This window comes from Microtus oregoni, unplaced genomic scaffold (genome assembly GCF_018167655.1).
Source record: "Microtus oregoni isolate MIOR12 unplaced genomic scaffold, Mior012 000048F_ref0000485, whole genome shotgun sequence".
NCBI classification, from domain to species: Eukaryota; Metazoa; Chordata; class Mammalia; order Rodentia; family Cricetidae; genus Microtus; species Microtus oregoni.
Genome location: NW_024543222.1, coordinates 16,674,391 through 16,696,354, shown reverse-complemented (window position 1 = coordinate 16,696,354; position 21,964 = coordinate 16,674,391). Strand labels below are relative to the sequence as shown.

General features: G+C 44.4%; 1 non-coding gene and 2 pseudogenes across 1 annotated transcript; all 3 read right to left on the bottom strand.

Annotated features, from left to right (window-relative positions):
• Positions 1 to 894: 894 nt before the first annotated feature.
• On the bottom strand, positions 895 to 1,025 carry LOC121436352 (annotated as a pseudogene).
• Positions 1,026 to 1,049: 24 nt separating this feature from the next.
• On the bottom strand, positions 1,050 to 1,254 carry LOC121436351 (annotated as a pseudogene).
• An 18,803-nt stretch (positions 1,255 to 20,057) lies between these two features.
• LOC121436371 lies at positions 20,058 to 20,221 on the bottom strand. Its single transcript, XR_005972701.1, has one exon. It is a non-coding gene; the product is annotated as a U1 spliceosomal RNA (small nuclear RNA).
• Between the last annotated feature and the right edge of the window lie 1,743 nt (positions 20,222 to 21,964).

The window sequence follows — 21,964 nt, the reverse complement described above, 5'->3', positions numbered from 1 at the left end:
AAGGGAGCCTTTCAGAGGCAGGAGGATCTCTACAAGTTCCAGACTAGCTAGGTTTACAGAGTTCCAGGCCAGTCAAGGGCTCCATATCAAGACCCTGCCAAACCAACCACTTTTCATTGTTTTAGGGCTGGCCATATGATTCAGAGGTTAAAGATCCAAGAGGCTACTGCTCTTACAGAGGACCCTTTCCCAGAACCACATGAAAACTAACAACAATCTGTAGTTTTTAGTTACAGGGAATCTTACCATGGCCCAGCACTTAGGTACCTCACAGTCCACGTACAAGTAGATGAAACTCATTCACATAAAATTAAAGGGAAAAAAACAAAATCCTGTGACTACAAGATCCGGTAAGGCATCAGCTACAAGGTCTAAGAAGTTGAATTTACTCTCACTTGCCCGTGCCCACTTGATAGAACAGAATCAACTCTTGCCAGTCGTCCTCTTACTTCCCTGCTCCTGCTGGGGCAAGGACATACTCAAAATAATTTTTAAAGCATTTGGGGGGGGGGTTAATCCTCATTTTTGTTTTAGGTGTATAGAGGTTTTGTTTTACTTTGAATAAATATAATCTTAAGTGTACTAAGAACTGAAAACAGGACAATAGTACATAATAATGCCTTCCTAAGGATACCTTAAAGATGGTTGTGAGCCACCATGTGATTGCTGGGAATTGAACTCAAGACTTGTGGAAGAACAACCTCTAAGCCATCTCTCCAAGCCCCTAAAAATACCTTAAAACCCACTATTAACAACAACCTAAGGCTTTCTTTACTTGGCAAATGAAGATTAATTACCTCACAGTTTCCGTGTAACAAAGAAACGGATGTGAACTGAAGGAACAATACACGTAACGTAGCTTCCTTTGAAAACCACTGAGTAGCAGAGGTCCACTCAGACTGCACTCCCTCCCTCTCACCCTCCCAGAAAGGAGAGAAGAACGAGGCAAGAAGCAAGAGGCAGCTGCAGGAAAGCATCACCTAAAGCCAGTTTCACGCTCAGGAGGGAACACAACGTAGCTTCCTTTGAAAACCACTGAGTAGCAGAGGTCCACTCAGACTGCACTCCCTCCCTCTCACCCTCCCAGAAAGGAGAGAAGAACGAGGCAAGAAGCAAGAGGCAGCTGCAGGAAAGCATCACCTAAAGCCAGTTTCACGCTCAGGAGGGAACACTACGTCTCGTCCTCGTGGTTTCACAGTCAGAGAAACTTCTCTAGCAACGAACTGTAGAAACAATCCCTGAAAGTATAGTCTTAACCCCATGATGTCCAGCTTGCCGCACTGCACCCGGCGCGCTCACATCTTACTCACGGCGAGCACCGCGACCCGCTCGCCGCACTGCCCTTGGGCGCTGCTATTACCGACACACTGCATTTGCACAAACGGGGACACGTTACCTGCTGAACGTCGCCCGCTGCCAAGTCCACAGGCCATTTCAGTTGCCGCAGTTCTCCAAGTCTGCGGGACAGAGGCGCTATCCATAATTAGCATACGATCGCTAAACAGCCAATCGGCTGCCAGCTCTCTGTCGCCCCGTCCCACTTTCGCCTGCGTCGAGTCGCGAGTCACCCGCCCAGCTGCGCTGCCGTCAGCCCCCCGTTTGCCCCAAGCCAGAGGCGCCGCGGAGCCGTCCGGTGTTCGCGGGTTCACGCAGCCTTGGACCCCTGGCCCAAGCCAGAGTCCTTTCGTGACGAATCAAACGAAAAAGTACGACAGTAAAATGGCAGTTCAAGTGCTACACACTCTATTAAATAAATTCTGTGGTTGAAGGGGCTGGTGGCTCACTTCTGTTATCCTTGCACTTGGAAAGTGAAGGCAAGAGGATCAGGAATTTTACATCAGTCTTAGAATTTGAGGCCAGCCATAGCTACATGAAATCCTGTCTAAAAAGATCAAAGCAAACAGAAATCAGCATTTTGAGATTCTGTATTTCCTCTACTCTAAAAGAGAAACAGGGAAAAGGGCAAAGTGAAGCAATCTTCTGCCACATGGTAGTTACTAGTATAATTACTGGACTCATACTTGATCGTTATTTAATCTGTCGTACCATTTTATCATTTACCAATAGGAAAAGGGCTATTTCCTTTATAGATGTTACATTGCTTGTTATCGGTCACACACAGGGGAAAAGTTGGTTCTAATTCTTCCTGGCACTAAAAGCAATGTCGTACTTGGGAAGTGAGGAAAGCTAAAGTCAGTTAAATTCTGAATGAATGTGGTTGCTGACATGGGCACATCCATCCATCTAAGGACCACTCAGACTCATGGGAAAAGAGAGATAGCAAAACTTTCCTTTCATTCATGTGCTGATGTAGACAGTGTGTAGCGAAAATGTCCACCATTACCTTCTCTCCTCACACAGAGTTTATATCTGAAGACTGCTCCCATACAAACTCTGCTCTGTGATAATAATTCAGTATTTAAGACTTTTCCATTCTTTTTTTTTGTTTTTTTTTTTTTTTTTCGAGACAGGGTTTCTCTGTGGCTTTGGAGCCTGTCCTGGAACTAGCTCTTGTAGACCAGGCTGGTCTCGAACCTGGCCTCTGCCTCCCGAGTGCTGGGATTAAAGGCGTGCGCCACCATCGCCCGGTCTTTCCATTCTTTTTTTAAAAATATTTATTAATTTATAATGTATACAATATTCTTTCTGTGCCTATGCCTGCAGGCCAGAAGAGGGCACCAGACCCCATTACAGATGGTTGTGAGACACCATGTGATTCTGGGAATTGAACTCAGGACCTTTGGAAAAGTAGGCAATGCTCTTAACCTCTCAGCCATCTCTTCAGCCCCAAGACTTTTCCATTCTTCATTCTACCTTTTCTGTTCTGTTTTTGTTGTTTACTTGCTTTTGAGACAGGGTCTCACTACATCGCTCTGATAGGCCTAAAACTCCCTTTGTAGAGCAGGCTGGCCTTAAACTGACAGAGACCCCTTTGCCCTGCCTCCCAGTTCCTGGGATTAAAGGCTGAACCACCGTGGCCTGGTTACATTCTGCATTTTGAGAAACTCCTCACCACACATTCTGTGACTTGGTCTCCTCTCCTCTGAGTAGATGCTCCAATAGCACACGGATCTGAACATCTCTCTAGGAGAATTAGTCACAATGTGAGGTCAGATTAGGCTACATACTAAGTTCCATACCAGTTGGGTAAACAGAGTGAGAACCATCTTCAAAGTTATCATGGTGCTGAAGAGATGGTTCTGCAGATAAGAGTGCTTGCTGCTCTATCAGAGGGCTGCGTCCCAGCACCTGCAACAGACAGGTCACAAATGCCTGCAACTCCAACTCCAAAGGATCTGATGCCCTTTTGTCCTCCATGGATCCTGCACACACATATATGCACACACACACACACACACACACAAATATGTTTAAGAAATAATTAAAGGGGGGGGGCTAGAGAGATGGCTCAATGGTTAAGAGCATTGCCTGCTCTTCCAAAGGTCCTGAGTTCAATTCCCAGCAACCACATAGCAGCTCACAACCATCTGTATTAAGGTCTGGTGCCTTCTTCTGGCCTGCCAGCATACATACACAAACATAATACTATATACATAATAAATAAATAAATAATTCTTTTTTTAAAAAAGAAATAGACTGGGTGGTGGTGGCACACGCCTTTAATCCCAGCACTGGGGAGGCAGAGGCAGGCGGATCTCTGTGACTTCGAGGTCAGCCTGGTCTACAAGAGCTAGCTCCAGGACAGGCTCCAAAGCTACAGAGGAACCCTGTCTCGAAAAACAAAGAGAAATAATTAAAGGGAGTATTCCTCTCTTGGAACTCCGCCCACACTTGGGAATTTTTCTCTTTTCCTTAAGAAATCAGGGCCCAGCTGGAGAGTTGGCTCAGTGGTTAAGAGCACTTCTTATGATTGCAAAGGACCTGGATTTGAATCCCTGTGCCACATGGAGGCTTACCACCTCCCTGGGAACCAAGCACAAACGTGGTACACAGACATACATGTGGACAATAAATCTACATTCAGCCAGGTGGTGGTAGTGGCGCACGCCTTTAATCCTAGCCCTGGGGAGGCAGGTGGATCTCTGTGAGTTCAAGACCAGCTTGGTCTACAAGAGCTAGTTCCAGGACAGCTAAGGCTGTTAAACACAGAGAAACCCTGTCTTGAAAAAAAAAAACTACATTCATTCTGCAATGATAAAGCAAATCAAACAGAAATATTTAATATATTACCTCTTTAAAGCCTCTTTTGAGCTCTTCAGAAATGTATTTTTTTGTTTGTTTTTGAGACAGGTCTCATCTCACTATGGATCAATGTTTATCCTGGAATTCACTAGGTAGACCAGGCTGGCCTTGAAATCACAGAGATCTGCCTGCCTCTGCCTCCTGAGTACTGGAATTAAAAGCGTGTACCACTACAGATGAACCACAATGTACTTTGTGATCTTAATTATCTTTTTATGTGCATGTACATGGCTCACTCAACTGCAAATATCTTTGCTTCCTCCTACTAAACTGCGTGCACATATTTTATTCTTTCAGCTTTCTGTATACGGTGGTTTGAATGAGAATGGCCCCCATAGGTCCAGTCACATGTTTCAATTCTTGGTCTCCATTCAGTGGAACTGTCTGGGAAAGATTAGATGTGGCCTAATGTGTTGGAGGAGATGTGTTATTTGATAGGTTTTAAAGTTTTCAAAGCCCACACCATTCCCAGTAAGCTCCCTCTTTATAAACTCTCAGCTACTGCTCCAGGGCCATGCATGCCTGCCTGGCGCCAGACTCCCCTCCACAGTGGTCACCCACTCACCTACTGAGACTGTAAGCAAGTCCCCAATTAAACTTTTTTTTTTAAATATTTATTTATTTATTATGTATACAATATTCTGTCTGTATGCCTGAAGGCCAGAAGAGGGTGCCAGACCTCCCTACAGATGGTTGTGAGCCACCATGTGGTTGCCGGGAATTGAACTCAGGACCTTTGGAAGAGCAGGCAATGCTCTTAACCACTGAGCCATCTCTCCAGCCCCCCAATTAAACTTTTTATAAGTTGCCGTGGTCATGGTGTCTCTTCACAACAACAGAGTAGCTAGACAGTGCGCTCAGGTGTCAGCCCTCACATTCCCCTTGTCTCAAAGAGTCTCTCCTTTGGCTACTTTGCACAGGCTAGCTAGTCTGCAAGCCCCAAGAGAGTCCTTTTTCTCCCCTTCACCTCTCACTGTAGGAGCACCGAGGTGACAGTTGCGTGCCACTGCACCCAAGCTTTAAGTGAGTTCTGAGTCACACTCGGTGCCTCACACTTTCAGGCCGAGTGTTTTGCACACTGAACGATCTCCCCTGCCCAGATGCACTCTGTTTGTGGAGCTCTTTTGTTTTCCACGTGTGAAGAGAACTTGCTGTGTCGCTAGTCTCAAACAACAGTCTCACACTCAGTGGCCAGGGCAGCAAGCATGTGACACTGTTTCTTGACTGCAAGCCTGTGGGGTTCGGCTTTGAGGTGTGATTTGAGACAGGGTCTTTTTTGTTTTGTTTTTTTGAGACAGGGTTTCTCTTCATACCTTTGGAGCCTGTCCTGGAACTCACTTTGTAGACCAGGCTGGCCTTGAACTCATAAGACCAGCCTGCCTCTGCTTCCCCAGTGCTGAGATTAAAGGCATAGAGTCTGGGTTTCTCTGTGTAGATCTAGCTGCCCTAGAACTCCCTCTGTAGACCAGGCTGGCCTTGAATTTACCGAAATCCACCTGCCTCTGCCTCAAGTGCTGGGATTTAAAGGCGTGAGCAGCTGCCTCCACTCCTAGGCTGTCCCTGAATTTATGATTACCTGCCTGTCCAAAACTCTCACATGCTTGGATTAAAAGTAGGAGCCATCACACCTGGGTTAGGTGAGGTTTTTTTTTTTTTTTGATAGGTATCTCTTATGTGGCCAGGGGTGACACCCCAGGGCTGTGACTGGAGGCATGCACTGCTCACCTAAGAAAGATGATCCCTACAATTGATGGTTAACATAAACAACTCCCATTAAAGAAAAGAGAAGGGGAAAAGACGGAAAAAGAAAACGAACCTGTGTAGGGCTCAAGGGAATTCCTGAGTATGTATTGTTTGTATGACTATAGCTATTGAAGGATCAAAAACTCTCAGCCCTATGGGAGTGCCAGTTTCCCGACGTGAGGCTCAGAAATGACAAAGCCTTCAAGTTTGAATGTTGACAGTGCATATAGAAAATGTCCACCATGGCTTCCTCCCCGCCATACTTAGAGCCTGAAGCATGCCTTACCCCGATTAGCTTAGACCTGCCTCTTGCAATAGCCCTGCCTCCTTGCTCAGCTGTGTGCAATAACCCCTTTTCTGTGTTCACATGTGGATAATAAACATGCTGAGCTTCTCCACACCAACTGTTCTGTATCCATGTGTCTGCTGTTTCTTTAGTATTTGTAACTTCTTTATCTTCTCGCCCCTAGTCAGCATTCCTGAACCCAAGCTGTGTTAAGGACCTTCAATATTGGAAGGTCTAATCTGAGTATATTTTCATAAGGTAAAATAACTGAAAATGGAGCAGAAAAACTAAGAAAATAATGTTAAAATGGTTGCTCAATTTGGTAAATGATTCTAATTTCTATATATAAGACAATCAATAAACCAGAGGCAGAATAAATATAAACTATCAAGAAACACAACTAAGAGTCAGGTGTGGTGGTTCACACCTTTAATCCCAGCACTTGGGAGGCAGAGGCACCTTGATTTCTGTGAGTTTGAGGCCAGCTTGGTCTGCAAAGCAAGTTCCAGGACAGCCAGGACTGTTACACAAAGAAACCCTGTCTTGGGGGGAGGGAGGGAGGGAGGGGACACAACTCAGGATTGTCATACTAAAGGAGAGCTCTGTATGTACTCACAGATACTTTTCTATGCATATTTCTGTCATAAATGTGAATGTTGTTACTGTATTGTGCTTTTTGTATTGTGTTAATTGGTTTATGTGTCTCTCTCCAATAAACACTGAATTCCTTGATCGCAAAAAAAGAAAAGAAGCCAGGCGGTGGTGGTGCATGTCTTTAATCCCAGAATTTGAGAGGCAGAGGCCAGCCTGGCCTACAGAGCTAGTCCAAAAAAAAAAAAAAAAAAAAAAAAAAAAGAAAGAAACTAAAAGTTCAAGACCAGATAAGGTAGAGCATACCCATAATCCTTGTATTCAGGAGCAGAATGCAAGAGGGTTAACACTAAATTTGAGGGCAACCTGGGCTAAAAGTGATCACAAAGCAGTCTGGGTTAGAGAAAAACCCTCCCTCCAAGCGGGCGAGGGAGGGGCTGAGAAATGATGCCGCACTTCAGCAGTTAAAAGACTTAGCTGCTCTTCGAGAGGACCCAGGTTTGCCACACCTGCATAGCAGCCCACAACCATCAATAACTCCAGTTCCAGGGGATCTGACACCGTCTTCTGGTCTCCTTAAGCACTAGGCACACAGACAAAACACTCGTACATGTATGAAGCACAGCTTAAGAGTAGGCATTGGAGAAACCAGAACTGTCAATCACACAGGCCTATTTTCTTCAACGGAAAGAAAGGAATGATGCCTGATCACCTGAAACGCTGGAGAGATGTGTTCAAACAACCTGGTGATGCTTTGCTATTCCATTAAGAGCCCGCCTCCGCCTAAATCCCCCAATATCCTGAGAATTGTTTAGGTCAATATCCTGAGCTTTGTTTCTCAGTAAATAGAAGACATCCCTATGAAAGAGGCCACAGACTCTATCACACATCCTCCTTCTAGCCCCTTGCCCTGAGCTCTCTTTATCAGCTAAAGATTCATTCTTATACTCTGTGAGCACCATTCATAGATCGCTGTTCCTTAAGTCTTAAGTTTCTGTGCTAGACCTGAGTGTTTACTTACTGTCCATACATTAGATAGGGAAAAAAACTAAAGCAAATTCCAGCCACAATGAGAATTCCAGGCTCTCAGCCCAAACTGGAACTAAAGATACACAGCACGATCAAGGGTGAAGCCTCCGTCCCTCTGATTACGGGTGTACCACTGGTTTGTACGAGACTGAGCCTCATAGGTTCCTATTGCATGCTTGTCCCCCAGTTGATGGGGAAGGTTAGCTGTGGAGCTGTGCCACTAGAGGTGTGGGTGTCAAGTGTCTGTCTCTGCCTGTGGATCAGCATGCAGCTCTCAGCTACTTCTCTTGCAAACTGCCTGCCTGTGTCCTCAATGGTCCCTGCTATGATGGTAATAGACTAGCCCTCAAACTGTAAGCATGTCCCCTATTAGATACTAATTTGCTCTGGTCATAGAGGATTTTTGTTTGTTTGTTTTTTATCAAAGCAGGGTTTCACTATGTAGCCTTGGCTATCCTGGAATTCACTCTGTAGACCACGCTGGACTCAGACATCCACCTGCCTCTGTGCTTCCCCAAGACCACCACCGCCCAGCTACTGGTCATGCTGTTTCTTCACAGTAATAAAGACAGCAAACAGGGCCAGGTCTGAGCGTCTGTACAGGAAAGGGCCCAGGGCAAATGTAGATTTGCCTAGATTCTGCACAGTTGCCAATGCTGGCTCACAAGGACTGGACAGAGGCTTCCAAGGGCTTGACACTCAACACCTAAGAACCAGTTCTGGGTGGTAAGTCTCAACCACTGAGACTTTTTATCCTCATGCTTAGCTGCCAATTTTGGGTTACCACATTAATTTTGTAAAGAGCAGTAAAATCTTATTCTCTTGGGGAAAAGATCATTCTTATTATGAAAGGTCACAGATGCTTTGCTACTTTGCTAGAGAATTTTGATGTAACCAGACCCTGAAGCTTTGTTATGAGAATTATCACATGAAGACTCCCCTCCCCCAAAGTTCTGTTCTATTATGTTTAAACATGTAAGAAATGTGAGATCAAAATAGGAGAAGCAAACCTTGCAAATTAAGGAGCCCATTATATTAAGCCTCCATACTTTATTTTATTTATTTATTGGGTTGTTTTTGTTTTCTTTTGTTTTTTTCCCAAGACAGGGTTTCTCTGTGTAGCTTTGGAGGCTGTTCTGAAATATGCTCTGTAGACCAGGTTGGTCTTGAACTCACAGAGATCCATCTGCCTCTGCCTCCCTAGAGCTGGGATTAAAGGCATGAGCCACCACCATCTGGTGCCCCATACTTTATAAAAAAATAGGTTTCTACTCAAGAATAAGTTTCTGTTTCTTAAATCTGATGTAACCTGCAAAACATATGACCCCACTTACATGATGTATATTCTTATCTTCCTCTCTGTATTTTTTTAATATTTATTTATTATGTATACAGTGTTCTGTCTGCATGTATGCCTGCAGGCCAGAAGAGGGCGCCAGATCTCATTACAGGTGGTGGTGAACCACCATGTTAATGCTGGGAATTGAACTCAGGACCTCTGGAAGAGCAGTCCACTTAACCACTTAACCACTTAACCACTGGGCCATCTCTCCAGCCCAAAAATGTATAGACCAGGCTGGCCTTGAACTCGTGATCCTCCTGCCTCTGCCTCCTTCAGCAAATCCTACTGGCATGCGCCACCACAACCGGCCCTCTTTGTATTTTCTAACAATCTCTAATAGCAATTCTCTCACTCTCGTAAACATGTTTATAGCTATTAATATTTTATCTCTCCCCTATAAAAGGGATGTCAAAAGGCCAGAAGGGGCCTGGCAGTGACGGCGCATGCCTTTAATCCCAGCACTCGGGAGGCAGAGACAGGCGGATCTTTATGAGTTTGAGGCTAACTTGGTCTACAGAGTAAGTTCCAAGACAGGCCCCAAAGCTACAGAGAAATCCTGTCTCGAAAAACCAAAAAGGAAAGAAAGAGCTGCTCTTTAAAATCCCAAGTTAGAGTGAGATAGCTCTCTGGACGGTCCCTCTAAAATAAAGCTAGCCTTAGCTGGATAATTGTGGGACTGGTCTTTCTCTTCAACATTTTCCCATTTAACAAAAAGTAAACCACGAGGTCAGTCCCCAGAGGTCATGACCCAGTACCTGCAAAGTCTCATTCTTCACCTCTCATGGATCATGTCTACGCGCACGCACGTGTGTGCGTGTGCGTGTGTGTTCCTGAGTGTCTCTAGTTTCATCCTTCACCTTGTAAAAAACAAAGTTACCCTGTGAGGCCCACTTGCCCAAAAACAAGATAACTTTCTGGAATGCTGAGGGCTGTAGTTCTTGGGAAATAACAAGCCAGGAGGTTTCTCTCTCATAAACAAGTTTGTTTGAACCAACTACACTGGATATACTTGATCACATGAAGGAGGGAGATTCATAGGCAGAGAAGACATCAGGATGTATGCTTGTCCATGACTGGAGCTGATGGAAAATGCAGTGAATTATGGGTTTTGCCTTTCTAAACTTCTGAAAAATGTGACTTAATGACCATTTCCTGGGAACCCAGGGATGGACCTGACCAGAGTCCAGCTCCCTGGCCAGTATTTATTTAAAGGTTGCTTCAGATTTGGTTCAAAATCATGGGACTAGTTTTTTTCTTGAGAATTTCAGGGATCAACAACCTTTCAATCCCCCTCCAACAAGCCATGAGGCTTTCGTGGTGGTGCTGGTGGGGCCCTGCCATGACATATACACATAAAAACAAATCTTTGAAAGAGTGATGTCTGTAGAGATGGTTCAGTTTAGGAGAGCTTGTTGCAGGACCATGAGGACCAGAGGCTTTTTTGTTTGTTTTTGTTTTTATTTTTTTAATTTTTTTAAAATATTTTATTTATTTATTATGTATACAGTATTCTCAGTATTCTGTCTGAAGGTATACCTTCAGGCCAGAAGAGGGCACCAGAACTCATTGCAGGTGGTTGTGAGCCACCATGTGGTTGCTGGGAATTGAACTCAGGACCTTTGGAAGAGCAGGCAGTGCTCTTAACCCTTGTTTTTGTTTTTAATTAAAATATAATTACATCACTTCCCCCTCCCTTTCCTTCAACAGTCCTTCTTGCTCCTCAAACTGATGACCTCTTTGTGCATTGTCAGAGGACCAGAGTTCTGATTGTAGCACTCACATAACAAGCCAGGCACTATCCCACAATCACCTGGAACCCCAGCAATGGGGGCAGAGAAGAACAGACAGGATTAATGGGTTCTTGCTGCCTCCAGCTTGCCAAAAGCAAGGCATGCTCTCTGGGTTCAGGGAGAGACTCTGTCTCAAAATGAATAAAGCAGAGTAACAGAAGAAGACACCTGCCACCTCTGGCTGCTGCATGTACACCCGCACAGCACACACTACACACAAAATATACCTACACACCAACACAAATCAGAAAACTGAAGGAAACTGAAGCTGTGACAAGCTCAATAGAGGCCCAAGACTCAGGAGTCTTCCCTAAGGCAATACCTGGTTCCAAGAAAGACCACAAACTGAGACTACCCAGGCACCACCCAGGAACAGACAATCCAAAGTAGATGTCTAATGTTCCAACCATTGTAGATAGGATTACCTGTCAGCACACACACACATCGCTTTTCACCAGGACACCCCTAGATAAATGTCAGCCAATCAGGGGTCCTGAAACCTTAGAAATCCCTCACCTCTACCGTTGCTGCTATAAAAACCCGACCCCAACTGAGCTCAGGGCTCTTCGATCATTCCAGTATGTTAGACACACTGAGAGTCCGAGTTTGCAAACTTGTATAAGAATAAAAGCTCTTTGCTTTTACATACAGGACTTGGTCTACTAGTTGGTTTTGCGGTGGCTGGGGCAGGGGGTCCGTAATCTGGGCATAACAAAGAAGCCAAAGAAAAACAAAATATTGCCGGGCAGTGGTGGCACATACCTTTAATCCCAGCACATGAAAGGCAGAAGCAGGCGGATCTCTGCTCTCTGTGAGTTCTAGGTCAGTGTGGTCTACAGAGCAAGTTCCAGGACAGCCAAGGCTGTTACACAGAGAAACTGTCTCGAAAAACCAAAAAGAAAGAAAGAGAGAGAGAGAGAGAGAAAGGGAGGGAGGAAGGGAGGGAGGGAGGGAAAAGAAGGAAGGAAGGAAGGAAGGGACAGAGGGAGGGAGGGAGGGAGAGAGGGAGGGAGGGAGAGAGGGAGGGAAAATCCAAATATTGGGGGTTGGAAAGACAGTTTTTCTGAGAACCAGAGTTTGTAACCCAGCACTAGCACCACATCAGGTGGCTCAGAACTACCTGCAATTCCAACTCAGAGGACCTGTCACCTCTGGCCTTTGATGATGATTGCACCCACTGCACACAAAATTTTTTTAAAAAATTAAAAAACAGAATACTACATAGACAGGAACAATGATTCTAACGACATTAACTTTCTTATCAGAAACAGCAAATGCCAGGAGCCAGGCAAGGGAGCGCACACCTATAATCTCAGCACCCAGCTTTGTTTGTTTTCTTATCTGTTTGGCTTAGTTTGGTTCTGGTTTTACTTTTATTACCTTTTTTTGTTGTTGTTGTTTATTTGGTTGGTTTTTCAAGACAGTAGCCCTGGCTGTCCTGGAACTGACTCTGTAAACCAGACTGACCTCTAGTCACAGAGATACACCTGTCTCTGCCTCTTGATTGCTGGGACTAAAGGCGCGTGCCGCCACCACCACCATCCAGTCTATTTTTATTGCTTTTAATTGTGTGTGAACATGAGAGACTACAGGAGCCTAGATACTCATGGAAGGCCTTAAACTTCTCCTTCTCGGTGCTGGGAGGACAGGCAGGTGCCCACACATCTGCTTTTCTGCACGGTTCTGAGGATGGAACCTAGGTCTTCACATATGCTAAGCAAACACTGATCCTGCTGATCTCCAACCTTCTTTATTTATTTTTTGAGAGAGAACTGTTAGCACTAGGTTTTTTGTTGTTGTTGTTCTTTTTAAGATTTATTTATTATATACACAATATTCTGCCTGCAGGCCAAAAAAGGGCACAAGATCTCATTACAGATGGTTGTGAGCTACCATGGTGGTTGCTGGGAATTGAACTCAGGACCTCTAAAAGAGCAGTCAGTGCTCTTAACTTCTGAGTTCTCTCTCCAGCCTGGCACGAGTCTGTTTTTGCATTAGACAGGATTTCATTATATAGATGGGCTGGCCTTGACCTCCGTTTGTAAAGGAAACTGACCTTGAACTCAGAGATCTGCCTGCCGTTCGCCAGGCAGTTTTAAAAGTGTTGGCTACCAAACCCAGCCTTGGCACTGTATTTACCAAACACTGTTCAGAAATGTGGATCCTGCTGCCTCTGCCATGTTACACTGCACTCACCTTTCTTAAGGATCTTCTTCACCTTCACATAACTCCCTTGTCTGGTGTATTCATGAAGCTGAGCTTCCAAAGAATCATCGGTTAAGGTACCAAGCTGCACTGGACAAGGGACTGGAAAATGAACAGCCCGAGACATTCTGTTTCAAAAGAGAACAAACAATACATTATTCTAATACCTCACAAACGTAAAGAAGCAAGATTGTTCTCTCTCCTAAAGGAAAATCCTCTCAGAACCAGGACCCTAAAACAAACCCACGGTTTCAGGAAATCTGCCATCTGCTGATTCCCTGAAAGCAGCGAACCCCCACCACACATCCAGAAGCCCAAGGGTTGCAAAAACAGGCGATTTGATTTATCTCCCACCCTCATGTTTCAAAAACCTGAAAAATAGTTTCTATGTCTGGTGAAATCTTCCTCCCCGTCCCCCCGCAATTCTAAGGAATGCTCTCCCTCCATACCGCACCTTCTCCTGCATGTACTGCTGGGTATTAAGGCACCATTCTCAAGTCCATAAAAGCCTGCTCTCGGCATTAAAGTCGAACTGAGTTTCTGTTTTTTATTTCCCTTTGACAATTTAAAAATTGCACTTTTTTAAGGTTTCTATGGTGGTTTGAATGAGAATGGCCCCCATAGGCTCATAGATTTGAATGCTTAGTCATCAGGGAGGGGAACTGTTCAAAAAGATCAGAAGAGTTAGTGTTTGTGGCCCTGTGGAAGTATGTCGCTAGGTGTAGGCTTTGGGGGTTCAAAAGCTCATGCCAGGTCCAATGTCTGTCTGTCTCCTTTCCCTTGCTTTCCCTTCTCCTTCCCTTCTCTCTGCCTGCAGAGCAGGATGTAGTTCTCAGCCACTGCTCCAGGGTCACGAATGCTGCCATGCACTGGTCATTATGATAACAAACTAATACCGTGAAACTGTAAGCAATGCTTTTTAAAAGAAGAGTTGCCTTGGCCATAGTGATTCTTCACAGCAGTAGAACAATGGCTAAGACAACTTCCTTCTTGGTGGTAAAAGGAATTGACTCCTACGTCTCACATATGCTCAGCCAGTGCTCAAACTCTAAGCTATATTATATCCACAGACTTTTGTTTTGCTTTGTTTTTTTTACTCTTCAAGCAGAATCTTCAATTGCTAGCAGGCCTTGAAGTTTCAATTCTCCTGTTTCAGTCTCCAGCAATAGGAGGATCCTAGATATTCACTACCAGACCCAGTTTTAGGTTCTTTCTCACTTTGATGTAGGTGGCCCTCAATACCTGAGGAAGAATGGCTCCAGACTCCCCACAGATACTAACCCAAATTCATAGATGCTCAAGTCTCTTATAGAAAATGGAGCGGTATTTGCATGCAACTTATACATATGTTCCTAGGAAACTTGAAACGCCGTCTACATTACTTGCGATATCTAATGCAAGCTGAATGCTGTGTAAATAGTTGTGCTGCATGGTTTACAGAGTAAGGCCGAGAAAAAGCTGTGCATTTTCACTAGAGGTGCAGTTCTGGAGTGAAGGGGTGTGATGATTAAAATTAACTGCTGGCAGACTCTAGAATCACCTGGATGGTCCTCAGGGCACACCTATGGGGGATTACTTTGCGTTAACTGAAATTGGAAGGACCCGCCCACTGGTCTGAGTAAAAAGAAAAAAGTAGGTCGAGCACGGGCTTTTGTCTTTCACTGCAATGGAGACAGTGAAATCAGCCACCTCAAGCTCCTGCCCCAGTGACTGCTCTGCACTGACAGACGAGCACCCCCCCCCCCACACACACAGCGTGAGCCAGAAAAAGCCCTCTCCTTTGGGCTGCTTTTGTCACGGTATTTTATCACAGCAACAGAAGAACAAGCAACGGAAAACACCAAGTCAGAAAATTTGAGACAGAATCTCACTCTACAGCTCAGGCTGGCCAAAAAGTTATGTAACTCGGGCTTGGCTTCAATCAATTCTTCTGCCTCAACCTTCGAAGTGCTGACTGGCATAACAGGTGTGACTTATGCTGCCCAGATTGTTGTTGTCTGAGGGATTTATTTATTTATTTGTTTATTTATTTATTTGGTTTTTTGAGACAGGGTTTCTCTGTAGCTTTGGAGCCTGTCCTGGAACTCGCTCTGTAGACCAGGCTGGTCTCGAACTCACAGAGATCCACCTGCCTCTGCCTCCTGAGTGCTGGGATTAAACGTGTGCCACCACCGCCCGGCTGAGTATTGTTTGTATTTTGGGACAGGGTCCTATGTAGCCCACATTGACCTACCAACCACTTGTTATGAACCTGTAGATACTACGAACTCTAGATCCTCCTTTCACCTCCCAAATTCTGGAGCTACAGTCAAGTGCAACCAGACCAGGCTTATTATTTACTTGAGATGGGAGCCTCCCACTGTAGCTCAGGCGACTGGCCACAAACACAAAGAAAACTGCCTGCCTCAGCCTCCTGAATGCTGGGATTATGGGTATCAACCATGCAGGAAACCAGGTGCAATTAAAAAAAATATTTTCCAGTTTAAAAACATTTGCTATTCTCGCAGAAGAGCCAGGTTCCCAGAACCCACATAACCCACATAGTGGCTCACAACCATTCACAACTCCAGTTTCAGGAGGTTCACTGCCACTTTCTGATCTCCTATGGCACCAGGCACGTGCTATACAGGTGTGTATATATATATATATATATATATATATATATATATGCAAGAAAACATCCACACACAAAATTTAAATAGTATTTTTTAAAAACTCAGAAAATTCTGGCATTGGTAGTGGTGCATGCCTTTAATCCTAGCACTTAGGAAGTAAAGGCAGGCAGATCTCTGTGAGTTTAATAAATCAACCTGGTTTGTAGACTGTTCCAGGACATCCAAGTCTACACAAAGAGAAACCCCGTCTTGAAAAAAACAAAAAGATTTTTCTGAAAGATTAAACTACAAACAGATTTCAAAACAAACACAAAGGGAATTATTACATTGCTGTGTAAATAATATAGTGAGTTACGTTCACAATTTAGACTCAAATTCTTGTCCTAGCTGTGTTACCTCCCTGTGTGACTGATAAGATCAGGACAAAAAGTGTCCAGGTAGCTTTACAGCAGAGGACCCCTAAAGTAAAGTTTTCCCTTGGGTGAAAACACTGGCCCGTGCCTAATTCCAGAAACGTTTATGCCAAACTGTCTTTGGTTCTGCTCTGACCACAGGAAGGTCTGTTTTCTCTTTCTCCCTAAATGAGTGCCCTTCATCAAGACATGACTGAAACTGTGAAGAGACTCCTGGACATTTCATGGTTCAGCCAACTAGACTGAGCCGTCTTCCTCCCCGCTCCTCACCTGAGTTTCTGTCCTAAGTCCTTTTAAAAGCTCTTATAGTTGGGTTCAAATAGTATCCTATTTCTGGGATCCACTCCTGCTCTGCAGGAGCTCTGTCTACTTTCCCCCAATCTATGAAACGATAACAAAACTTTTTTTCTAAACCCATTCTATTGTCCATGAATTTCACTCCTCAAATTCACAATGTAAGAGCCCAGGAGCCATTACTTTGTGTAAATTCTGTGTAACTTTGAGCTTCTGGCACCCTAACTCCTGAGTTAAGCCTCTGTTAAACTTAAAGACACCCCACTTTCCCCATATTATAACCTTAGAAAAATGACTCAACCGAATGAAAATACTCAACTCTCATCTGTTAGTGAGGATAAAAATCACCAGAGTCGTTGAGAAGTTTAAGTGAGCTGATACATGTTAAACACTTAGAACTGTGCCTGGCCCCCTGTAAGTTCTCCACAGCTGTTCATGTGCACGAGACCACGGCGTTTTGAAATGAGAAGGCTCCACAGGCTCACTCACGTTTGCTTGCGTGGTTCCCAGCTGGTGAGATGCTCGGGACAGATTCAATGTGGCCCTGTTGGAATGGGTGTGGCTTGTTGGAGATGTGTCACCGGGAATGAGCTTTCAGATTTCAAAAGCCCACGCCAGTCCCAGTCTCTGTCTCTCCCTTCCTCCCCCTCACACTATCTCTTCCACTGTCTGTTGCCTTGGGATCAGGATGTAAAGCTCTCAGCTACTGCTCCAGCACCATGCCTGTCCGTTTCCTGCCATGGACTAACGCTCTAACTAAACAAGCTCCCAATTAAATGCTTCTTTTATAAGAGTTGCCTTGGTCATGGTGTCTTTTCACAGCAATAGAACAGTAAGTGACCAAGACAAAATGACACAGAGAAACTTGACTTTTCTTCGTGTGGTGTAACCCGAATGGGTCCTCCAACTCTCACTGGTGGGAACTAGATCTCCAATGTAGAGGTGCGGGGAGATAGAGCTTTTACAAGCGTTTGGGTCAAGGGACACCACACTTATGAACGAATTAAGGCTTTTTTTTGTCGTTGTTGTTCTGTTTTGGACAAAGGCGCTTGTTATCAAGGGAGTGGGATGTATAGTTACCAACAATAGTTAGAGCCCCGTTTTTCTCTCTCCCCTCCTCCTCTTCTGTCTGCCACATGCCACAGGATAAGGCAGGAAAAGAGCTCTCAACTAGATGCAGCTACTCTAGACTTCTAACTTCCACAGCTATGAGAAATAAATCTCTACTGGACATGGCAATTAACACCTGTGATAATCCCAACATTTGGGAGGCCGAGGTAGGATTATCATTGCAAATGTTGACGCCAGCCTGGGGTACATATACGGTTCCAGACTAACCTGGGTTATGTAAGATCCTTTCTCAAAAACAAAGCGTGGGCATGGCGGTGCACTCAAGAAACCCTATTTGTAGCCGGGCGATGGTGGCGCACGCCTTTAATCCCAGCACTCGGGAGGCAGAGGCAGGCGGATCTCTGTGAGTTCGAGACCAGCCTGGTCTACAGAGCTAGTTCCAGGACAGGCTCCAAAGCCACAGAGAAACCCTGTCTCGAAAAACCAAAAAAAAAAAAGAAAAGAAAAGAAACCCTATTTGTGCGCCTTTCCCCACCCTCCAAAAGGCAGGGTGTTGCAGTTCATGCTGTAATTCTGCTGAGGCCAGGTGTTTAAGACTACTGTAGTGTTGCGGGAGGTCCTTCAGCTCCTCCAGCCAATAGCGCTGAGATACCAGCCCATTGGGGGCGTGGTCTCTCTCCCTTTAAAAAAGCGGCTACTTCCCTTCTGGCTCTCTTTGCTTCCTGCTCCGGTTCAGTCAACTAGACTTCTTCCTGATTGCGCAGAGGGCTGTTGTCTGGGACAGTTATCTGTAAGTTTTTTTCCCTTTAAATAAATACCACCCTATTAATCATAATTCCAAACTGGTGTGGCATTGTTTGTGACTTACGCCTTCACTGTAGTCTACAGAGGCCATTTCTTTCTTTTTTTTAAAAATATTTTTAATGGTTAATTTAATTTAATTTTATGTGCATTGGTGTGAAGGTGTCAGATCTCCTGCAACTGGATCTTCAGACAGTTGTGAGATGCCATGTGGGTGCTGGGAATTGAAGCCGGGTCCCCTGGAAGAGCAGTCAGTACTCTTAACCACTGAGCCATCTCTCCAGCCCTCAGAGGCCATTTCTAAAATAAACAAATCACCTATCTTTGTTACTTTTTTTTTTTTTTTGGTTTTTCGAGACAGGGTTTCTCTGTGGCTTTGGAGCCTGTCCTGGAACTAGCTCTTGTAGACCAGGCTGGTCTCGAACTCACAGAGATCCGCCTGCCTCTGCCTCCCGAGTGCTGGGTTAAAGGTGTGCGCCACCATCGCCCGGCTTCTTTGTTACTTTTGTTTGTAGCCAGGGTCTCACTATGTAGTACTGACTGGCCCAGCACAGATATATGCCTACCTCTGCCTCCAAAAAGAACACACTTTCTTTTTTTTCCTTTTATTTTATTTATTTATTTATTATATATACAATATTCTGTCTGTGTTTATGCCTTCAGGCAAGAAGAGGGCACCAGACCCCATTACAGATGGTTGTGAGCCACCATGTGGTTGCTGGGAATTGAACTGAGGACCTTTGGAAGAGCAGGCAATGCTCTTAACCTCTAAGCCATCTCTCCAGCCCCCAGAACACACTTTCTAATTTTTTCCAAACACCCACCAATGGAGAGACCAAGTATTCAAATATATAAGCCTATGGAGGCCATTCTAATTTAAACCACCACACACATGAAGAATTTTATATCATAAATTGTCCAGTCATTTTGTTTTTAGCAAAATAGACCAAGTCACATACTAAGTCTTAACTGTGACAGATACTGAGATTGTTAAAATCACACCACTGTCATCACAATGCTCAGTCTAAGGAGGGCAGATAAATGGTAACCTGGGTTATACAAAGATCTCCAAAAATCAAAAATTGCAAACATCAAGGGCATAACTATGGACTAGATAAAGAGGAACTAAGATTATGAAATGAAACAAGAGTAAAATTTTAAAATAATTTAAATTTCATCAGGAGACTCAAACATTGTAAATTACTGCTGAGAAGTTCCACTGAGCGCTTTTTATTTTGTTTTCCAAGATAGAGTTTCTCTGTAGTTTTGGAGCATCTCCTGGATATGGCTCAGTAAACCTGGCACCATCACTAGGTCCATTCAAAAAAAACTAGAAGAGGCAGGCGGATCTTTGAGTTCGAGACCAGCCTGGTCTACAAAAGCTAGTTCCAGGACAGGCTCCAAAACCACAGAGAAACCCTGTCTCAAAAAAAACCAAAAAAAAAAAAAAAAAAAAAAAAAAACCTAGAAATCCAGCTGGTTGCTTATACAAACAGAAACCGTCATAAACTTTCCCTAGTCTTCCTCATATTTCTTATGGCACTTTCACACTGAAGAAAGTTTTCTAACAGCCGGTAAATAACCTTAACACAAGTAAGTGTGTGAGCTACCAAAAATCCTCCCTACACACTGTAAGTTGCAGTCCATTAAAAGCCTAACTTTAAACCACAAAAACAGGGGAGAGCGCGAACGTAGTCCCCCAGAACCACAAACTATGCAGTCGAGTTTCCCGCATTTGGGGAAATCGCAGGGGTCAGCACATGCAGAGTGCAATGGATAAGCCTCACCCTGGGAAGGCCACCTTCGGGAGCACGGTATCTCCCCTGCCAGGTAAGTATAAATTGTGCAGGCCTCAGTTCTACTTCAACCTGATCATCGACACACTATTAAGTCACGGTCAATTATATTACAAATTCCTTTGCCCTTTCTCTCGAGACTACACACGTTTGTAAGTTATACAGATAAGAGCACACACTTTTACACACTTGCTAAATATATTTCCGTGCAAAAAAGTACTAGAACATAGACCTGCTTTGGATTATCTGCATATCCCCGCCCCTTTTAGTGACGTTTTCCTCTCCAGGTTTTCTCCTTCGCATTTCTCTTCCGGTTGCATTAACTCTTAAACCACTCCTCCCTACCACCACAACGGTAAAGAGATTTCACACTTTTTCTTGCATCTTTTGCTGTTAACAAAAGCTTCGGTATGGGTTTATCGTGAAGTGTCGGAAGACTGCTCTCAAGAAGGCAGCAAGATAGGTTGTTGTAAGTCAGAATCGCTGCTGTTTTTAAGAGAATCAATCAAATCCTCGGTGTTTCTATTTCCCAAAATTGCCAAGAGAATTCTGTCAACCACAAAATTTCCATGAGGACTGAGTACTTGTCAAATGTTGCCCGGATTTAAATCGACTCTTGTCACAAAACATGCAGCCCCGGAGTGCGCTGACTAGTGTGGGGCTGGAGACATTGTTTTGCTGCTCTTGGCAGGGAAGTCTGAGTTTGGTTCCCAGCACCCATGTCAGACTGCACATAGAACTTTATAAAAGCGTGTGGGACCTTTTGTGAGCCTGCAGTACCTTCACAGACCAAAAGAATACTTCCACCCATTGCAACCAGAGCTAAAAACAAACTAGCCAGGCCAATTAAATGCTCTCATTGAAACTTAAAAGGAACAAATAGGAAATGGGGTTTGAGAGATGGCTCAGCAGTTAAGGACTTTGCCGGCTCCTCCAGAGGTCCTGAGTTCAATTCACAGCAACCAGATGGTGGCTCACAATCATTTATAGTAAGATCTGATGCTCTCCTCTCCTGGTATGTACGCTCTATGTGTAGATAGAGCACCATATACATAAAATAAATAAATCTTTAAAAACAAACAACACTCCTAAGCTTCACAAAGTCTTGCCGGCAGTAACCTATTTTCAAAACTAAAAATGTCAGGGAAAAAACATGAAACAGCTTCCCTCAACTACTAAGTTTAATTCTCACAACTTTCAGGTAGGAACAAGAATTGTCCTCTCTTCGTGGAAACAGCATGATGAAATTACTAAGGAATGCTATCCTGTGCCAACTTTATTTTTTGTCTACCTGATCACTTCTCAGTCTTCCACCTCGAGCAGATACCTCCACCCTGGCAACAAACACTTCAGGATTGCCCATGACCTTGGTTGTAGTCCAAATTATTACATAGTGTCTGGAAGACACATCTGAACCTTGCAAAGAAAGCAACTGTTAACAGGACACTCTAAATCTCTCACTAATGTAACCCGCCTCCCCCGAGCACTGATGTAATTCAGTTTTGTCTTTAAAAACGCTGTAGTCCTAGCTTGAACACGGAGAGATTCCCCAGAGGCAGGAGCCTGTTCTTGCCATTACTGAAAAAGGACTAAAGCTGGGCAGTGGTGGCGCACACCTTTAATCCGAGCACTCGGGAGGCAGAGACAGATGGACCTCTGTGAGTTCCAGACCAGCCTGGGCTACAAACTGACTTCCGGGACAGGCAGGGCTGTTGCACAGAGAAACCCTGTCTCAAAAGGCAAACAAAAAAGAAATTACTATACTATCTGAAGCGCTACAAAAGG